We start from the raw sequence: 19,465 nt of genomic DNA on the forward strand, positions 1-19,465 counted from the left end.
AGTAGGGGTGTGATGATGAAAATTTCGTGTGACTCCCTAGCAGCTTCGTGTTGGACCTTAACAGTTCGTCTTTCACTAAATACTAGTAGTAAAATTTGGAATTCCATCCATTATTAAGCAGTACTGCCTTAGTTTCTGCGAAAGCGGTCTGCTAGCGTGCCCCTTTAAGGTACATATAGTACTAACAATGTTCTTTAAATATTTCTTAGTAATGGTAACTAATTAATGTATATTATAAAAGCATGTGTACAATGTGCATGCCGCTAAAACTCAGAAATGATTCCCAGTGCGATCAAGGCAATTATATGGTGCGGTAGCCCTCTATCCCCCATCTATGAAGAAGGTTCGAGCTTTTACCTGAGGGGCGTGATTTTGAAGATATGAGGTTTGGACGTTGCGCACTCTAGAAATTTGTAGAACATTCCAGAACATTCGAGAGCGTCCGAGAACATTCCACATCACTCCAGAATGTTCCAAATTGTTCCACAATAATCCGGGATGTTCCGGGGCGTTCGGGAATAGTCTGGAACATTGGGAAAGATTTCAGAATCTTCGGCGACATCCAAAATCATTGTGGGACGTTCCAGAACACTCTTGAATGTTGGGGAATGCTCTGAAACATTGTGGACCATTCGAAGCCTTTTTGCTATTTTCTCGAATTCTCCACTGATGGGACTACCCACTGGTCAGGGTACATAAACCACGGCCCGTCGTGGGTTCGAGCGTTAGTTTCTTATCAATAACGCAGGGATGAACCGAAAAAGTAGTGCAGTGAGCGAATAAAAACAAATAGTGAATTTTGAGTAGGCAAAGTGATACAGTGACTGAACACAACAGAAAAAAAGGAGTGAAAAGTGTGTGAAGTGTAGTTAGCGTACCCGTGAAAAGTTGATTTGATTTATCTTGTACACAACGCCCAAAAGTAAAAGTGGAGGAGATCTTGCTACTTTAGAAGCAAAACGGTGAAAACAAAAAGAACAGCGAAAAAATGAAACAGACGAAGTGCGTTAATAAAGTACGTTTAAGTTCGAAACGTACGAGTACCAGGACTGCCATTACATTGCCTTCCACTTAAAACTGGATCTCTGAACATGCGACTCAGGTATCTCAACTCACCAAAACTATGTAATGGAATAAGGATGAACGTGAAACAACTATCGAATAACATCATCAAAGCCGAACGTATGACTAAAGTACGAAGGGTACCCATCATTTATCACCATAATACTACTGATTTCCACTAAATTTCCATTCCAATTTTAAATGCTAGAATTACTAATAATTTTTAACGTACGGTTTTGCAGTTCAAAACCCTCAAGGACAAACTTTAAAATAGAGCGGCATCCTGCTTCTCTCATGGTCCATTACACGTAGGAAATTCGAAAAATTTGTACATATATACCCCAGGTAACAAAATGAAAATTTTGTTAGTAAACAAGTATTGTAAATAGTTAGAATATGTTTTCAATAAAATTATTTACCTCTTACAATTTAACGTTTATCCTCTTATTCTAGCTACGACACAATCTCGTATCAACTACCGGAGAGAAGCCGGGACACCATGTAGTTTACAATAAAATAGCCGCTAGATACATGTATTTTCACTTTCCTCTGCTTATGTTAAATTGTTAATGTACTCGATTTAGAATTCCTATATCAAACAACGTAATCCTCGATCCGTAAATGAACGAACATGAGCTATGCGTCTATCATGTGTCTGGCAAGCAAAAAACGAAAGCTGGTCGGTGGCAACCTAAAAAATTTACTGTTGTAAAGTGGCATGTGAAATTTCACATGATATGACGTGAAACGCACGAAACAAGATAATTTCCGATAAGCCTCGTTATTTGTGGCTCCTGTCCATTGCATGTAGGTCGTTATAAAATGTGTGTCTTTCAACGTTAACATGTGGTATTTAAAGAACAAATTTCCCCTTCATGAAATGTTTCACGAGTTATAGAATTCTGCCCGTGACGTTACGAGTGAATTATGCGGCGCGCTTTAATCATTGCAGAGTAGTACTTGCAACCTACGTCCTCAGTTATTTGCTGGATGTATTCCAATCTCTGTCTTCCTTCACACTTTTTGCCCTCTACAGCTCCCTCTGGTACCATGGAAGTCATTCCCTCGTGTCTTAACAGACGTCCTATCATCATGTCCCTTCTCCTTATCAGTGTTTTCCACATATTCCTTTCCTCTTCGATTTTGCGCAGTACCTCCTCATACCTCACCTTATCAGCCCACATAATTTTCCACATTCGTCTATAGCACCACATCTCAAATGCTTCGATTCTCTTGTGTTTCGGTTTTCCCACTGTCCATGTTTCACTACCATACAATGCTGCACTCCAGGCGTACATCCTCAGAAACTACTTCCTCACATTAAGGCCGATATTTGATATTAGTAGACTTCTCTTGGACAGGAGTGCCGCTTTTGCCATTGCTAGTTGCTTTTGATGTCATCCTTGCTCTGTCCATCATTGGTTATTTTACTGTCTAGGTAGCAGAATTCCTTAACTTCATCTACTTCGTGACCATCAATCCTGATGTTAAGTTTCTCGCTGTTCTCATTTCTACTATTTCTCATTATCTTCATCTTTCTTCGATTTACTCTCAATCCATACTCTCTACTCATTAGACTGTTCATTCCATTCAGCAGATCATGTAATTTTTCTTCATTTTCACTCAAGATAGCAATCTCATCAGCGAATATCCTTACCTCTTATACTTTATTTAACGTTTCTCCTTTTATTCTAGCTACGACACAATCTCTTATCAACTCCCTGAGTGAAGCCGGGACGCCATGTAGTTCATAAGAAAATAGCCGCTACATACATGTATTTTCCTTAAAACTTTTCACTTTCATCTGCTTATGTTAAATCCTTTCACCTTTAATTCCACTCCTGAGCCTTTCCTTTATCTGCATCAATGCTTCCTCGATGTACAGATTGAGCAGTAGGGCGAAAGGGTACATCCTTGTCTTACATCCTCTTTAATACGTGCACTTCATTCTTGGTCGTACACTCCTATTATTCCCTCTTGGCTGTTGTACATATTGTATATGACTAGTACATTCTACACACCAACGTGAATAATCGTTTTGTTGCCACTTCCGCCAATCATTTTAGAAATTCTGATGGAATTTTATCCATCCTTTCTGCCTTATTTGATCGTAAGTCCACCAAAGCTCTTTCAAATTCTGATTCTAATACTGGATCCCCTATCTCTTCTACATCAACTCCTGTTTCTTCTTCTATCACATCAGACAAATGTTTCCCCTTATAGAGACTTTCAATGTATTCTTTCCCACCTATCCGCTCTCGCCTCTGCATTTAACAGTGGAGCTGCCGTTCTACTCTTGCTGCCGTTGTACACGTGCTTTTAATGTCACCGAAGGTTGTTTTGATTTTCCTGTATGCTTAGTCTGTCCTTCCGACAATCATTTCTTTTACGGTGTCTTCACATTTTTCTTGCAGCCATTTCGTCTTAGCTTCCCTGCACTTCCTATTTATTTCATTCCTCAGCGACTTGTATTTCTGTATTCTTGAGTTTCTCAGAACATTTTTATACATCCTCCTTTCATCGATCAACTGTAGTATTTCTTCTGTTAGCCACAGTTTCTTCGCAGTTACCTCCTCTGTACTTATGTTTTCCTTCCCAACTTCTGTGATGGCCTTTTTTAGAGATACCCATTCCTCTTCAACTGTATTGCCTACTGGGCTATTCCTCATTGCTGTTTTTATAGCCTTAGAGAACTTGAACTACATCTCATCATTCCCTAGTATTCCTGTATCCCACTTCTTTGCGTATTGATTCTTCCTGACTAATGTCTTAAACTTCAGCCTACTCTTCATCACTACTATATTCTTAAGATACTCTACATAATCAAAAATGCATGAAACCCCTAAGACGTTGTGCCTGCCGCTCCAGCGGTAAACCTTTTGATGGGAAACTAAGAAGTCGTGGGATCGAATCGTGTTCGGCCCTTAGACTTTCCAATTTGCGTTGTAACGTAGCCTTCACCCATCAGTGACATCAAGAGTCGCCACAAACGACACACGGTTAAACTGTAGTTACCACTAACGAATCGGATAACAGGTAGGTTAGGGACACACAAGTCAACGAAGTGGCGTCCACTTGAAAGATTTGTAATGGGCCAGTAATCCACACGAAATGTTTACTATTATACCAGTATGGAATGCGGAAATGTGCACTGTATGTCACTGAGAGGTACCTGCCTGTATAAAAAGAGGTGGAGAATATTGTGTTGTCAGTAGAGAGCCAGAAATAGCGTAATGGGGTGGTCAGGAAAGCTCAGTGACTTCGAACATGCATTAGTCACTGGATGTTGCCTGAGTAAGAGACCCACTAGGGACATTTCAACTCTTCTAAAGCAGCCCAAGTCGACTATTTGCAATGTGACAGTGACTTGGAAAAGCTAAGGAACAGACACAGTTAAACCAGGACCAAAGGGATCTCCTGTACTGACGGACAGGGACCGTGGAGCATTGGAGATGGTGGTTGTAGAAATTGCGTGACTTCAGCCGAAAGAATCGCTCGTGAGCTCCAAAGTGCTACTGGCAGTCCAGGCAACTCAGTGACTGTCCCTAGGGTGATAAAAACTATAGGCTTTGGACGAGCAGCTCCTAATCACCAACACATTTCTGTAGTCACTGCGTCTACGTCAGCACTTTTCCGAGACATCTGCACTGATGAGCTGTAACATTAGTCTATGTGCACTCTCCTCCATTAACGGAATGCTACCTAGTGGCGTTGCGGTCTCGTGACGTGGTACAGAAAGTACGTAAGCAGAGCATGTAAGCAAATATGTAAGCAGAGAATAATTTGATGGCATTATGGGGAAATCCACTATCGTGTATAATTTTGACAAAGGGCCGGTTGTTATATACTGTCACCTAGGAATGAGCCTATCGGAAACGGCGATGTAGGTCTGCTGCTCCTATGCCACTGTCGTGAGCATCTAAGGAAAGATGTTGAAAGACGGTGGCACAACGAGTGTGAAACCACGTCATGTCTTCATCACAGAACAGAGGCCGTCCCAGTCTGTAAAGCAGTATAGGCAACAATCTGTCACACATCTGATGACAGAGTACAGTATTAATCCAGGCACAAGGGTTATGGAGCACATAACTCAACACACATCTACAGCAGCAGATGACTGCTTCATGTCCAGTCTCGACGATGGAATGCATTTCCTGATTCGATGAACCCTGTTACTTGTTGCACCAGGTTGATAATTTACACTCCTGGAAATGGAAAAAAAGAACACATTGACACCGGTGTGTCAGACCCACCATACTTGCTCCGGACACTGCGAGAGGGCTGTACAAGCAATGATCACACGCACGGTACAGCGGACACACCAGGAACCACGGTGTTGGCCGTCGAATGGCGCTAGCTGCGCAGCATTTGTGCACCGCCGCCGTCAGTGTCAGCCAGTTTGCCGTGGCATACGGAGCTCCATCGCAGTCTTTAACACTGGTAGCATGCCGCGACAGCGTGGACGTGAACCGTATGTGCAGTTGACGGACTTTGAGCGAGGGCGTATAGAGGGCATGCGGGAGGCCGGGTGGACGTACCACTGAATTGCTCAACACGTGGGGCGTGAGGTCTCCACAGTACATCGATGTTGTCGCCAGTGGTCGGCGGAAGGTGCACGTGCCCGTCGACCTGGGACCGGACCGCAGCGACGCACGGATGCACGCCAAGACCGTAGGATCCTAAGCAGTGCCGTAGGAGACCGCACCGCCACTTCCCAGCAAATTAGGGACACTGTTGCTCCTGGGGTATCGGCGAGGACCATTCGCAACCGTCTCCATGAAGCTGGGCTACGGTCCCGCACACCGTTAGGCCGTCTTCCGCTCACGCCCCAACATCGTGCAGCCCGCCTCCAGTGGTGTCGCGACAGGCGTGAATGGAGGGACGAATGGAGACGTGTCGTCTTCAGCGATGAGAGTCGCTTCTGCCTTGGTGCCAATGATGGTCGTTTGCGTGTTTGGCGCCCTGCAGGTGAGCGCCAGAATCAGGACTGCATACGACTGAGGCACACAGGGCCAACACCCGGCATCATGGTGTGGGGAGCGATCTCCTACACTGGCCGTACACCTCTGGTGATCGTCGAGAGATACTGAATAGTGCACGGTACATCCAAACCGTCATCGAACCCATCGTTCTACCATTCCTGGACCGGCAAGGGAACTTGCTGTTCCAACAGGACAATGCACGTCCGAATGTATCCCGTGCCACCCAACGTGCTCTAGAAGGTGTAAGTCAACTACCCTGGCCAGCAAGATCTCCGGATCTGTCCTCCATTGAGCATGTTTGGGACTGGATGGAGCGTCGTCTCACGCGGTCTGCACGTCCAGCACAAACGCTGGTCCAACTGAGGCGCCAGGTGGAAATGGCATGGCAAGCCATTCCACAGGACTACATCCAGCATCTCTACAATCGTCTCCATGAGAGAATAGCAGCCTGCATTGCTGCGAAAGGTGGATATACACTGTACTAGTGCCGACATTGTGCATGCTCTGTTGCCTGTGTCTATGTGCCTGTGGTTCTGTCAGTGTGATCATGTGATGTATCTGACCCCAGGAATGTGTCAATAAAGTTTCCCCTTCCTGGGACAATGAATTCACGGTGTTCTTATTTCAATTTCCAGGAGTGTACATTCAGGAAAAGGGCTCGTCGAAAGTTGCATAGTGCACGAATGCAAGCCAGTGTTGTCAGAATTGTGCTATGGGGGACATTCATCTAGTCTTCTATGGGATCTGTGACAGTAATAGAAGGAAATCTGACACCTATGGGCTATGTGAACATAATTGCAAACTACCTGCACCCCATCACTCTTGACATATATCCATACCCACATATACATCTATACTCTGTAAACTGCTGTGAGTAAACGGCAGAGGGCCTTTCCCACAGCACCAGTTATAGGGTGTCAGTTCGACTGTTTAGTATAACTCTAACGTGCTATAATCCAGTCTCTGCTGACGCATAGAGAAGGGAAGCACATCATAGGATCATGCAGATTATAAGGAAATGATAATGCAATGCAAACATCTTATGGAATGATAATTAATAGGAGTGGCTCAATCAAGCATGAAACCAAACCATACATAGACATACAAGGTGTTCCAAGACTTGACATCAAAACTTCAGGAATAGATTTCTAATATAAGAAGATGAAAAAAAAGTCCAGTGAATAGGGCTCTAAGAGACATATCTTCGGAGCAAAGAGCACAATTTCATTTTGAATCATGTGAAACAGTTCTCTTCTACTGCAAGCTGTTTGTTTTCCATACTTTGGGAGGACGCAGTATAGTAAACATATGGACTACAGAATGAGCACTTGTTCGATAGAAGATACATGTTTCACAGTAGGGAAGATCAAGAAGTGCTCATAGCTCTTAAGGTGCTGTGTAATCATTATGTGCAGCCAACTGTGTGGCTCTTGTACCTATGTGTCCATTAAATTTGCAGTATTTGTTGGAATGCTTCTAAAGTCAAATTGAAAAGCATTGTGGAAAGAGCATCACCATGTCTAACTTTTTTTACTGATACTGAAATTGTCAGTTAATTTCCCATCAACTCTCACCATTGCCCTGTAACCTGCCAAGTTTGCCTTATCAACTGAAATATATTTGGATGCTACACCAACCAGTTTTATACCTTCTAACATCTCTACCCTATTTAGACCATCAAAGACCTGCTTGAAGTCCACGTAGATATTACTGAGTTCTATATTATATTCATAGCCTTCTTCTTGTATTTCTCTCAGTACAAATGTTTGGTCCACAGTCGATCTATTAGGCCTAATGCCACACTGACATCCACTCAATTTATATACCACAAACATTGACCCCATATACATTCCATGTATTGGACTAATCTGTTGTATAGTAGTTACGGAAACATTTCTTGTCACGTTTCTAAAATATGTGCCAGAAAACATCTATTGTCCATTGTGCTGGAATTCTTTCTTACTTCCAGATTAAGCAGATAAGGTTATGTATCCTTCTGTGTAAAGCAATGCCTCCTCTCGTTACTCTCTTTAGTCTTTTTTTTTTTTTTTTTTTAAACCACGTTTTGTATCTGTGCAAGAGTAAGCTCTTCTATTTTTGGTTCTGTATGCTACATCTGGTTCTCCCCATACCAGTGTGCCACCCTTCAGCATTTCCTTAAACTATTCTTTCCATCTGTTCTTCACTCCCCTTTTCTCCCCCTTTATTCTTGCAACATATTATTTCAGGTCTATGTTGTTGTGTTCCTTCTTCTAACTTTGTACAAAGCTTTCTACTGCCATTCCTATTATAATGTTCTTTCATATCTCCTGTCTTTCTTTTTCAAGGCATCTCTTTCCTTTCTTCTTCAGACCCTGGCCACTTCTATCCTCTTTTCATTATACATAACCTGATTGATTCCCTTATGTTATTGGAGAGATTTTAGTCTTGCTTCTTTCTTCTATTGCTCTACCTGTCCACCTTTCTCATCATAAAACTTATTTCCAGGTCTTCTCGACTCCCCTATTACATCCTTTGCCACAGTTATGCTACCATACTTAACATATTCCCATTCTCTATGTATGTCATTTCTGTGCACCACTATCTGTAGTTTCTGTTTCAATTTATCCAGATATTCAGAAGATGTATCTGTATTGTCCAGTTTGCCTATACTCAATACTAGAAATCCCCATTTTACCCTTTACATGCCATAGCAATCCTTTGGCTCATTTTTGCACCTACAAGATTGTGGTGATTGTGGTCCAAGTCTGAGTTTGCTTCCCAGAATGTGTGTACATTTTCAGTGTTGCTTTCCCCACATTTTGATACAAATATTTGTTCAATTTCAGTAGTATCATTTGTCCTTAGAATTTTCAAGGTCACTTTCTGAATATTTTTTTCTTGAGAAACATGTGCTTATTGCCTAAAAATCATTGGCAGCTGCAAAATGGGCAACTCTCTGCCACTTAGTACTTGTTCCCTCATGCAAGCTTTCCTTGGCAAAAGAGGCATGGAAAGGTTCTGCTTTTTTGAGCTTTGCATTATAATCCCCCAGGACTGTTCCTGAATCATGTACAGGTATCCTTTCACAGACTTCATGCAGTTGATCATAAAAGCTATTGATCAGCTCATCAACTAATTCTTCTATTGAAGTATATATACACTCCTGGAAATTGAAATAAGAACACCGTGAATTCATTGTCCCAGGAAGGGGAAACTTTATTGACACATTCCTGGGGTCAGATACATCACATGATCACACTGACAGAACCACAGGCACATAGACACAGGCAACAGAGAATGCACAATGTCTGCACTAGTACAGTGTATATCCACCTTTTGCAGCAATGCAGGCTGCTATTCTCCCATGGAGACGATCGTAGAGATGCTGGATGTAGTCCTGTGGAACGGCTTGCCATGCCATTTCCAACTGGCGCCTCAGTTGGACCAGCGTTCGTGCTGGACGTGCAGACCGTGTGAGACGACGCTTCATCCAATCACGCCCCACGTGTTGAGCAATTCAGCGGTACGTCCACCCGGCCTCCCGCATGTCCACTATACGCCCTCGCTCAAAGTCTGTCAACTGCACAAACGGTTCACGTCCACGCTGTCACGGCATGCTACCAGTGTTGAAGACTGCGATGGAGCTCCGTATGCCACGGCAAACTGGCTGACACTGACGGCGGTGGTGCACAAATGCTGCGCAGCTAGCGCCATTCGATGGCCAACACCGTGGTTCCTGGTGTGTCCGCTGTGCCGTGCGTGTCATCATTGCTTGTACAGCCGTCTCGCAGTATCCGGAGCAAGTATGGTGGGTCTGACACACCGGTGTCAATGTGTTCTTTTTTACATTTCCAGGAGTGTATTTATGAAAGTCATATTATGCAATCTTCCTTTTATTCTGAGAGTGTATAATCTGTCATTATATGACATAAAGGCAAGGAGAGGTTTGCACATATTTTTAGCTACAATTAACACAACACCATGATCTTCTTGTCTTTCATCCCTCCCAGAGTAATACACACTTCAAAAAAAGTTTAGCGTCACCGTGGTTCCAAGAGTTCTGGAACCTGTACAGAAAATTGGAACAGAGATCAACATAAACATCATTTCTGACCTTCTTATTGCTAATTAAAACCACACATTGCATATTGTACAACCATACATGAAGACCTTCAGAGGTGGTGGTTCAGAGTGCTGTACACACTGGTACCTCTAATACCCAGTAGCATGTCCTCTTGCATTGGTTCATGCTTCCATTAAATGTGGCACACTATCCACAAGTTTATCAAGGTGCTGTTGGTCCAGATTGTCCCACTCCTCAATGGCAGTTCAGCATAGATCCCTCAGAATGGTTGGTGGGTCATGTTGGCCATAAACAACCATTTTCAATCTATCCCAGGCGTGTTTGGTACGGTTTGTGTCTGGAGAACATGCTAGCCAATCTAGTTGAGCAATGTTGTTATTTGAAGGAAGTCTTTCACAATATGTGCATGATGGGGGTGCAAATTGTCATCCTTGAAGGCGAATGCCTTGCCAATATGCTGCTGATGTGATTGCACTATCAGTCAGAAAATGGCATTCATGTATCGTACAACTGTTATAGCACTTTCCATGTCCACTAGAGGCATACATCGGCCCCATATAATGCCACCCCAGAACAGCAGGGAACCTCCACCTTGCCGCGCTCACTGGTCAGTGTGTCTAAGACATTCAGTCTGACTTTGTTGTCTACAAACATGTCTCTAACGATTGTCTGGTTGAAGGCATATTCGAAACTCACTGGTGAAGAGAACATGAAACCAATCCTAAGTGGTCCCTTCGGCATGTTGCTGGGCCCATCTGAACCACACTGGATGGTGTCATGGTTGCAAAGATGGACCTCACCATGGATGTTGGGAGCAAAGTTGCCCATCATGCAGCCTATTGCACACAGTTGGAGTCATAACATGATGTCCTGTGGCTGCGCAAAAAGCATTATTCAACATGGTGGCATTGCTGTCAGAATTCCTCCAAGTCATAATCCACAGGTAGTGCTCAGCCACTGCAGTAGTAGCTCTTGGGTGGCCTGAGTGAGGCATGTCATTGACAGTTCCTGTCTTTCTGTATCTCCTCCATGTCCAAACAACATTGATTTGGTTCACTCCAAGACGCCAGGACACTCCCCTTGTTGAGAGCCCTTCCTGGCAAAAAGTAACAATGCAGACATGGTCAAACTGTGGTACTGACCGTCTAGGCATGGTTTAACTGCAGACAACATGAGAAGTGTACCTCCTTCCTGGTGGAATAACTGGAACTGATCAGCTGATAGACCATCTCCGTCTAATAGGTGCTGCTCATGCACAGTTGTTTACAGTTTTGGGTGAGTTTAGTAACAACAGTCAAAGAGACTGTGTCTGTGATACAGTACACATAGTCAATGTCTATCTTCAAGATTTCTAGAAACCAGTGTGATGCAAAACATTTTTTGACGTATGCACAACATAAAATTTTGCTTCCATATCTGTTCTCCACCCTTCCATTTGATCTTCTTCAGCTATGCTTCTCATTGCTCCTGGCTGCAGCAGCCTACATATATTTCATGTTGCAAGTGTTAGAGTCCTATTACTATCCTTGTTCTTTAGTATATTTCATCTTTGGTAGGGAAGTCCAGTTTTTTCTGTTAAGTTATTTGCAATTATATATATATATATATATATATATATATATATATATATATATATATATATATATATATATATATATTGCTGTGTATGTGCGGATGGATATGTGTGTGTGTGTGTGTGTGTGAGTGTACACCTGTCCTTTTTTCCCCCTAAGGGAAGTCTTTCCGCTCCCCCGGGATTGGAATGACTCCTTACCCTCTCCCTTAAAACCCACATCCTTTCGACTTTCCCTCTCCTTCCCTTTTCCTGAAGAAGCAGCCGTCGGTTGCAAAAGCTAGAACTTCTGTGTGTGTGTTTGTGTGTTTTATTTATTGTGCCTATCTACCGGCGCATTCCCGCTTGGTAAGTCTTGGAATCTTTGTTTTTAATATATAGGGGTGTCTGTTCTGCACTCAAACCATTATTTCTTGGACGAGCATTTCTCCTGCTCTGGTCTGCCCTGACCCTGTTTCCAACTTTGGTTGGGTACTCAAAAATGTGGTCTTCAAATATCCCACTTCCAATTTCTCATGTTGAAGAGCAGTGTAAAATTTTTTGCTCATCCATTTATGAAGAAGCAGCTCAATCACTGTATCATTTAGTCAGGAAGACTTCATTTGAACATTTAGCTTCTCATATATGCGTCAAGTGTGTATTTATGTCCTTCTGAAATTATGATTAAAATAATCCTAGAAGAATTTCCTATAAAAGTAATAACTTACTTTATCTTGAGGATTTTTCTTAACGAGTAAGATCAGTTTTATGTTGAGGTCAGCACTTAAGTAGTATTTTGTGCGCCCACCTACTTAATGGCATTCTTTCCATGGAAAGGATGATATACGACCTCCCACAAAATTGTCCTCTGCTATTGGTAACCCACAGGAAATATGCCTTCCTCTCTTGTCCTTGGGTGTTCTGTCAGGAAAGTCCAGTGCTCATGGTCTTATTACTCCCTTCATGCTGATACAGAAAACTCCTGTAAAGGCACTGAAACATCATCTCTCTCATACATTAATCAGATCCTGAAGATGTATATAGATAATGATCATTTTTTGCTGTAATACTGTGAAACTGTGTAAGCATATCCAGACAGTTTCCTGTCCGCTTTTTCCTAAGCATTTATTTATTTATTTATTTATTTATTTATATTTTTTTTTTTTTTGCAGACCTATAATACGACATGAATTTTTGTTAACATCAGTTTAACACTAGAACCACCAATGTGGACAAAGTGACCACTTCCTTTGTAAGTACATACTGTGCTGTTAAATGTAATTATTAATGACCTTGATAACAAGTTATCACTTTAATTACGTTTAGTAACAGTTCTGTTGTATTTTACAACAACAATGGGAACATAAAATTACTAATATTAAAGAACATAGTTCACAATATTTATCTACAACCATACTAATTGAATTGCAGTAGTCTTAAAATTAATAGATATTAATCTTACTGGAGAAACTAAGTATCCATGAATATGTTAAGAGAAAGACCAATCATAAAATATGAACATGTATATTACCTAATCCTACTTACAAGCATTGTAAACTACTGTCTTCAATACTTTATATGTACATGGCCCACGAATATATCTCTTGCATTTACTGCACCCTTTATTTGTCTTGTTTCGGCATTTCCTCATTTGCCATAGTTTTCTTACTTTTGCAGGAATTTCCACTTCTACTCTTTCTCATCAACATCGTCCTTTTCTTTTCCATCCCTTGGCATCCTTTCCTGATTTCTGTTTTCCATATAGGCTCTACGTATTTCTTCTGCTACATTTAGGATGAAATTCCTCCTACTTATTTTGATCCCTGTCACTAGCTTAAAAATGATCCATGCGTTGATGGCTGCTAAATCAAGGATATTGTGAAATACATGTACAGGCCATTGACGAGAACCATAACGGACAGAATATTTCCTCATCATCTGGCCCAAGACATCTACAGCAAATTTTGTGCTATTGTAGAAGCTCACTGTTTTGGGAAGGTGTTTCTAATTATTTTGTATTTCAACATCTGCGAGCATGGTGCTATACAGAAGAACATTTTTGTTCTTTTTTCCTTGGTAAACAGTCAGTGTACCACATTCCCTTTTCAAGAGAACAGATATATGAGGGGAGTCATTTTTTTTATAGTGTTCGGAATGTCTTTTATTGCATGGTTGATAGTGCCAACAAGACTAGTTTTCTCTTTTTTCCAGTCTCTCCCCAAGTGTGACCGTAGTGAGAAAATTATCAGTAGACACATATCACTCCTTATTGCGATATGGAGCTACCAACTTCATTACTACTTCTTTTGGAAGTTTCCCATTAGATGCCCTCTGTTCATTCTTTCCTACATAAGGGAACCCATTACAAAGATATTTTGGTTCTACATCTACTAGAAGCCAGAATTTGATTCTGAATTTATCAGACTTATTTGGCATATATTGCAAATACAGACACCTGGTTCTCCTGGGGGAAAGTTGTTCGTCCACAGTGATATTTGATCCAGATATGTAATTCAACTGACAGTTTTCTATAAAATGGTTCCAAGTGGTTGATGTAAGTGCAAATTTGTCGCTTTTCAAATATTCTAATCGTGTATTTTTTTCATCAAAACACAGATATTTCAAAATTTCTCGAAACCTGTTTCTTCTCATTGTGTCAATGAAAAATGGGTCTCCCCACTTTTTTGACCACAACTCATCTACTTCAATACATCTGGCTCCCAGTGCACCACAAACGTATAATGAAGCAACAAATGCATCTAATTCTTCTAACTGCAAACTCCAGGCTGTTGTGCCTCTGCTTCTATGCATTTCTTTATGTGTTTCAGCATTTATTGATCAACTTAAAGGCGCCAGGCAGTCGAAATGTTATCATCTGAGACGTGCCACTTTGCGTGTGGAACAGGTCCCAGTGTTTCTTTCAATATATTCTGTTGACCTATGCTACCTGGAGTAGTAACACAACAGTCTGCCAAGTCCACTCCATGATCCCGTCCTTCCACAGGAGTTTTGAGCTAGGTTCTGGAAGTTAACTCTCACTTTGTCTTCCTCTTCTACATCGATTCTCTATTGATCCACTTACAGGAGGTGCAGTTCTTTTTTTACCCATGGTAGGTCCTTCTCTAGAATTGTTTATAATACTGCTTGGTCCTGGTTCAGCAACTGTGTGAGGAAAGAGACAATTAGAAAGCTACAACTCATTATAAAGATAACATACCACACAATAAAATAGCAGTAACAGAAGTAGCAGTAGAAGTGTCAGCTCTGTTATAATAGTTATCATTATTCATGTAGTAACAATAATAATAATTATAACATAAGCGAATGTAAATTACCTTCATCTTCAGTCTTGGAGCTGTCACTCTCCACTTTAGCAATTGGTTGGTAATCTTCATCTGTAGAATCTTCCACAAGGTTCTCAACTTCAGGATCATTTTCAGCATCCGATTCATACAAATGTGTGACAATTTCTTCATCTGAATGTGGCCGTGGCCGTGGTTTGTATTCCTGTGACATCTGAGCCATGTCTACTGCTGAGACCAGTACTCAAATAATCAGTCTTGTTTATGAGAAACCCAATAGCAAACAGTAAATGACATACAGCATTGTTGAGCTTTTAAATTCAAACAATGTGATTAAAATTCAGTAACCAACATGTTTAGTACATTGTTGACGAGTGCTAAGAACAAATCCGGGGAGTGACACACAACAATCTTTAAATAATCTGTTTTCAAATATACATGTAATGTGGTCAAAGTGACCACTCAGCAGTTTTAAGTATAAGTGGTCATTCAAAGAAAAACTAATGAAAATAAAATAAATATTGGCCTATTTATATGATCTACGTAAACATTTAGGAAAAATTAGAAATTGTCCGAATAATAACATGTTAAAATATAAAAAGTGGTCAAATTGACCATTTGGCAGTCCTAATGTTAAAGTAATGTAATTTATATATGAAAATACAAGTTATGTACCTGTTTCTATACATAATGAACACTTATTATTTTACTAAGGTGCTTAATATAGGATACTCAGAACACAATATTTGTGAGATATGATGGACTAAATGCTACAGGTTAAAAATTGTGTGAAGGCACAATAATACAGACCCAGCACAGAAGCATGGGACTTGCAAAATGTATTGAACATTAAACTTTCATGTCTTCAAAACAAAAGCTTAGCCCACACAAAAGTAAGGGACACACACTGATAACAAAGAAACATTGGGTTATTCACATTCTCTGTACAATGCATGCTTTTTCAGTGAGCAAACAATCATCAAACAATACTGGTACCATGTGAACTGGTTCAAAAATAAAAGTATAGGAAAACTAGGAGTATTCAAAAATAAAACTGCGCTCTTGTTGGTAAATTTAAAGTATGAGAATTATTAAGCTTGTCTAGGATTTAGGTAGCATAATATATTATTCATTTGCGAAGACAATAAAAAAACCTGCTACACAGGCATTTTTGCTGGGATACTTTTCTGTTGACAATTCAAACAGGCCACCCTTCATATAGTGATGTTCACCTGTTTTGTTTCTTCATTGATGGTCTTCTGTGTCAATGTACTGCATTCTTGTACTAGCTGAAAAATACGGGGGTGGAAGTTCAACACTGAATACTTTAAATGATGTGGCTGACAGTTGCACAATTGCATTTAATAGTTCTTTATTTTCACTGTTCACACAGTTAATAAGGCCAGTACACTATTGTTTAACTTTTAATAAACCTCATTAACAGGTTGAAAGCAAACATCAACATACTGTTATAACAGTTTACTGTTGAACATCTATGAGTAGTAGAAACCTAATCACACATTTCACAGACTTTCAAATAAATTGAACAGACACTTATTTCATGGTTCAGTTGATGCATTGTCATTGATCTAACCAATATGTGTTCCTCATCTGAAACTTGGCCATGGACTGACTGTGTCAGGACCAAAAATTGGGCCCTTATATATATTCGCAATAATAGGTACTAAAACTGCATATTGTTTGCTGTTTCATTTACAATTAAAACTTAACTCAATAAATTAACTGAATCCATCAAAAAATTGTGTCTTTTTGACAGTTTCTTTTACTACAAGGGTTAAGCCATATTATTTGTTTAAATCATGAAATTTACAGATATACACTCCTGGAAATTGAAATAAGAACACCGTGAATTCATTGTCCCAGGAAGGGGAAACTTTATTGACACATTCCTGGGGTCAGATACATCACATGATCACACTGACAGAACCACAGGCACATAGACACAGGCAACAGAGAATGCACAATGTCGGCACTAGTACAGTGTATATCCACCTTTCGCAGCAATGCAGGCTGCTATTCTCCCATGGAGACGATCGTAGAGATGCTGGATGTAGTCCTGTGGAACGGCTTGCATTGCCATTTCCACCTGAGACCTCAGTTGGACCAGCGTTCGTGCTGGACGTGCAGACCGCATGAGATGACGCTTCATCCAGTCCCAAACATGCTCAATGGGGGACAGATCCGGAGATCTTGCTGGCCAGGGTACTTGACTTACACCTTCTAGAGCACGTTGGGTGGCACAGGATACATGCAGACGTGCATTGTCCTGTTGGAACAGCAAGTTCCCTTGCTGGTCTAGGAATTTTTAGAACGATGGGTTCGATGACGGTTTGGATGTACCGTGCACTATTCAGTGTCCCCTCGACGATCACCAGAGGTATACTGCCAGTGTAGGAGATCGCTCCCCACACCATGATGCTGGGTGTTGGCACTGTGTGCCTCGGTCGTATGCAGTCCTGATTGTGGCGCTCACCTGCACGGTGCCAAACACGCATACGACCATCATTGGCACCAAGGCAGAAGCGACTCTCATCGCTGAAGACGACACGTCTCCATTCGTCCCTCCATTCAAGCCTGTCGCGACACGACTGCATGATGTTGGGGTGTGAGCGGAAGACGGCCTAACGGTGTGCGGGACCGTAGCCCAGCTTCATGGAGACGGTTGCAAATGGTCCTCGCCGATACCCCAGGAGCAACAGTGTCCCTAATTTGCTGGGAAATGGCGGTGTGGTTCCCTACGACACTGCGTAGGATCCTACGGTCTTGGCGTGCATCCGTGCGTCGCTGCGGTCCGGTCCCAGGTCGACGGGCACGTGCACCTTCCGTCGACCACTGATGACAACATCGATGTACTGTGGAGACCTCAAGCCCCACGTGTTGAGCAATTCAGCGGTACGTCCACCCGGCCTCCCGCATGCCCACTATACGCCCTCGCTCAAAGTCCGTCAGCTGCACATACTTTTCACGTCCACGCTGTCGCGGCATGCCACCAGTGTTAAAGACTGCGATGGAGCTCCGTATACCACGGCAAACTGGCTGACACTGACGGCGGCGGTGCACAAATGCTGCGCAGCTAGCGCCATTCGACGGCCAACACCGCGGCTCCTGGTGTGTCCGCTGTACCATGTGAGTGATCATTGCTTGTACAGCCCTCTCGCAGTGTCCGGAGCAAGTATGGTGGGTCTGACACACCGGTGTCAATGTGTTCTTTTTTCCATTTCCAGGAGTGTAGTTATGCAAACAATACTTACTACAAAAGTCATAATTACTGTGGAATTAACTAATAGCTGGCTTTGCTAACATGTTTTCAAATAGAGCCAAATAAATGCTTAAGGATGATCTTCCTCGAAATGTATGCAATTAGTACATAATTTACATTAGTTTATAAGTCAACAATAGAATTTAAGTTAAAAAACAATTACTGATTTCACCCTCTAACAAAAGATACTAATTAGAAATAGTGAAAATAAATTAGACAATCATACATAAAACTAAGTACAAAATTTGATATTGTGTTATAGTCTTTAAAACAGGGCCAGCCTTTGTCTTATATGGAAATGCAGATTATACTCACGTATGTTAATGGTAATTAGTCAGACATAAAAAAATTGATTTTAAGGAGGCAGATGGCAAAACAAGAGGGGAAGTAAAAGTAACCCAGCTTGCTTCATCACATCATCCCCTCACTGGACTGGCCAGATAGATTCAGCAATAAATAAAACACACAAACACACACACAGAATTTCTAGCTTTCGCAACCAACGGTTGCTTCTTCAGGAAAGAGGGAAGGAGAGGGAAAGACGAAAGGATGTGGGTTTTAAGGGAGAGGGTAAGGAGTCATTCCAATCCCGTTAGCAGAAAGAGTTACCTTAGGGGGAAAAAAGGACAGGTGTACACTCGCACACACACACATATCCATCCGCACATACACAGACACAAGCAGACATTTTTAAAGGCAAAGAGTTCGGGCAGAGATGTCAGTCGAGGTGGAAGTACAGAGGCAAAGAAGTTGTTGAAAGACAGGTGAGGTATGAGCGGCGGCAAATTGAAATTAGCGGAGGTTGAGGCCTGGCAGATATCGAGAAGAGAGGATATACTGAAGGGCGAGTTCCCATCTATGGAGTTCGGATAGGTTGGTGTTGGTGGGAAGTATCCAGATAACCCGGACAGTGCAACACTGTACCAAGATGTGCTGGCCATGCACCAAGACATGTTTAGCCTATATATATATATATATATATATATATATATATATATATATATATATATATATATGTGTGTGTGTGTGTGTGTGTGTGTGTGTGTGTGTGTGTGTGTGTGTATGTGATGATGTAAATAAAATAGAAAGAAACTTCCACATAGGAAAAATATCTTAAAAACAAAGATTCCAAGACTTTCTAAGTGGGAAAGTGCCAGTAGATAGGCACAATTAATAAAAAAACACACAAACACACACACAGGATTTGAGCTTTCACAACCG

This window comes from Schistocerca gregaria, chromosome 3 (assembly GCF_023897955.1).
Source record: "Schistocerca gregaria isolate iqSchGreg1 chromosome 3, iqSchGreg1.2, whole genome shotgun sequence".
Taxonomy (NCBI): Eukaryota; Metazoa; Arthropoda; class Insecta; order Orthoptera; family Acrididae; genus Schistocerca; species Schistocerca gregaria.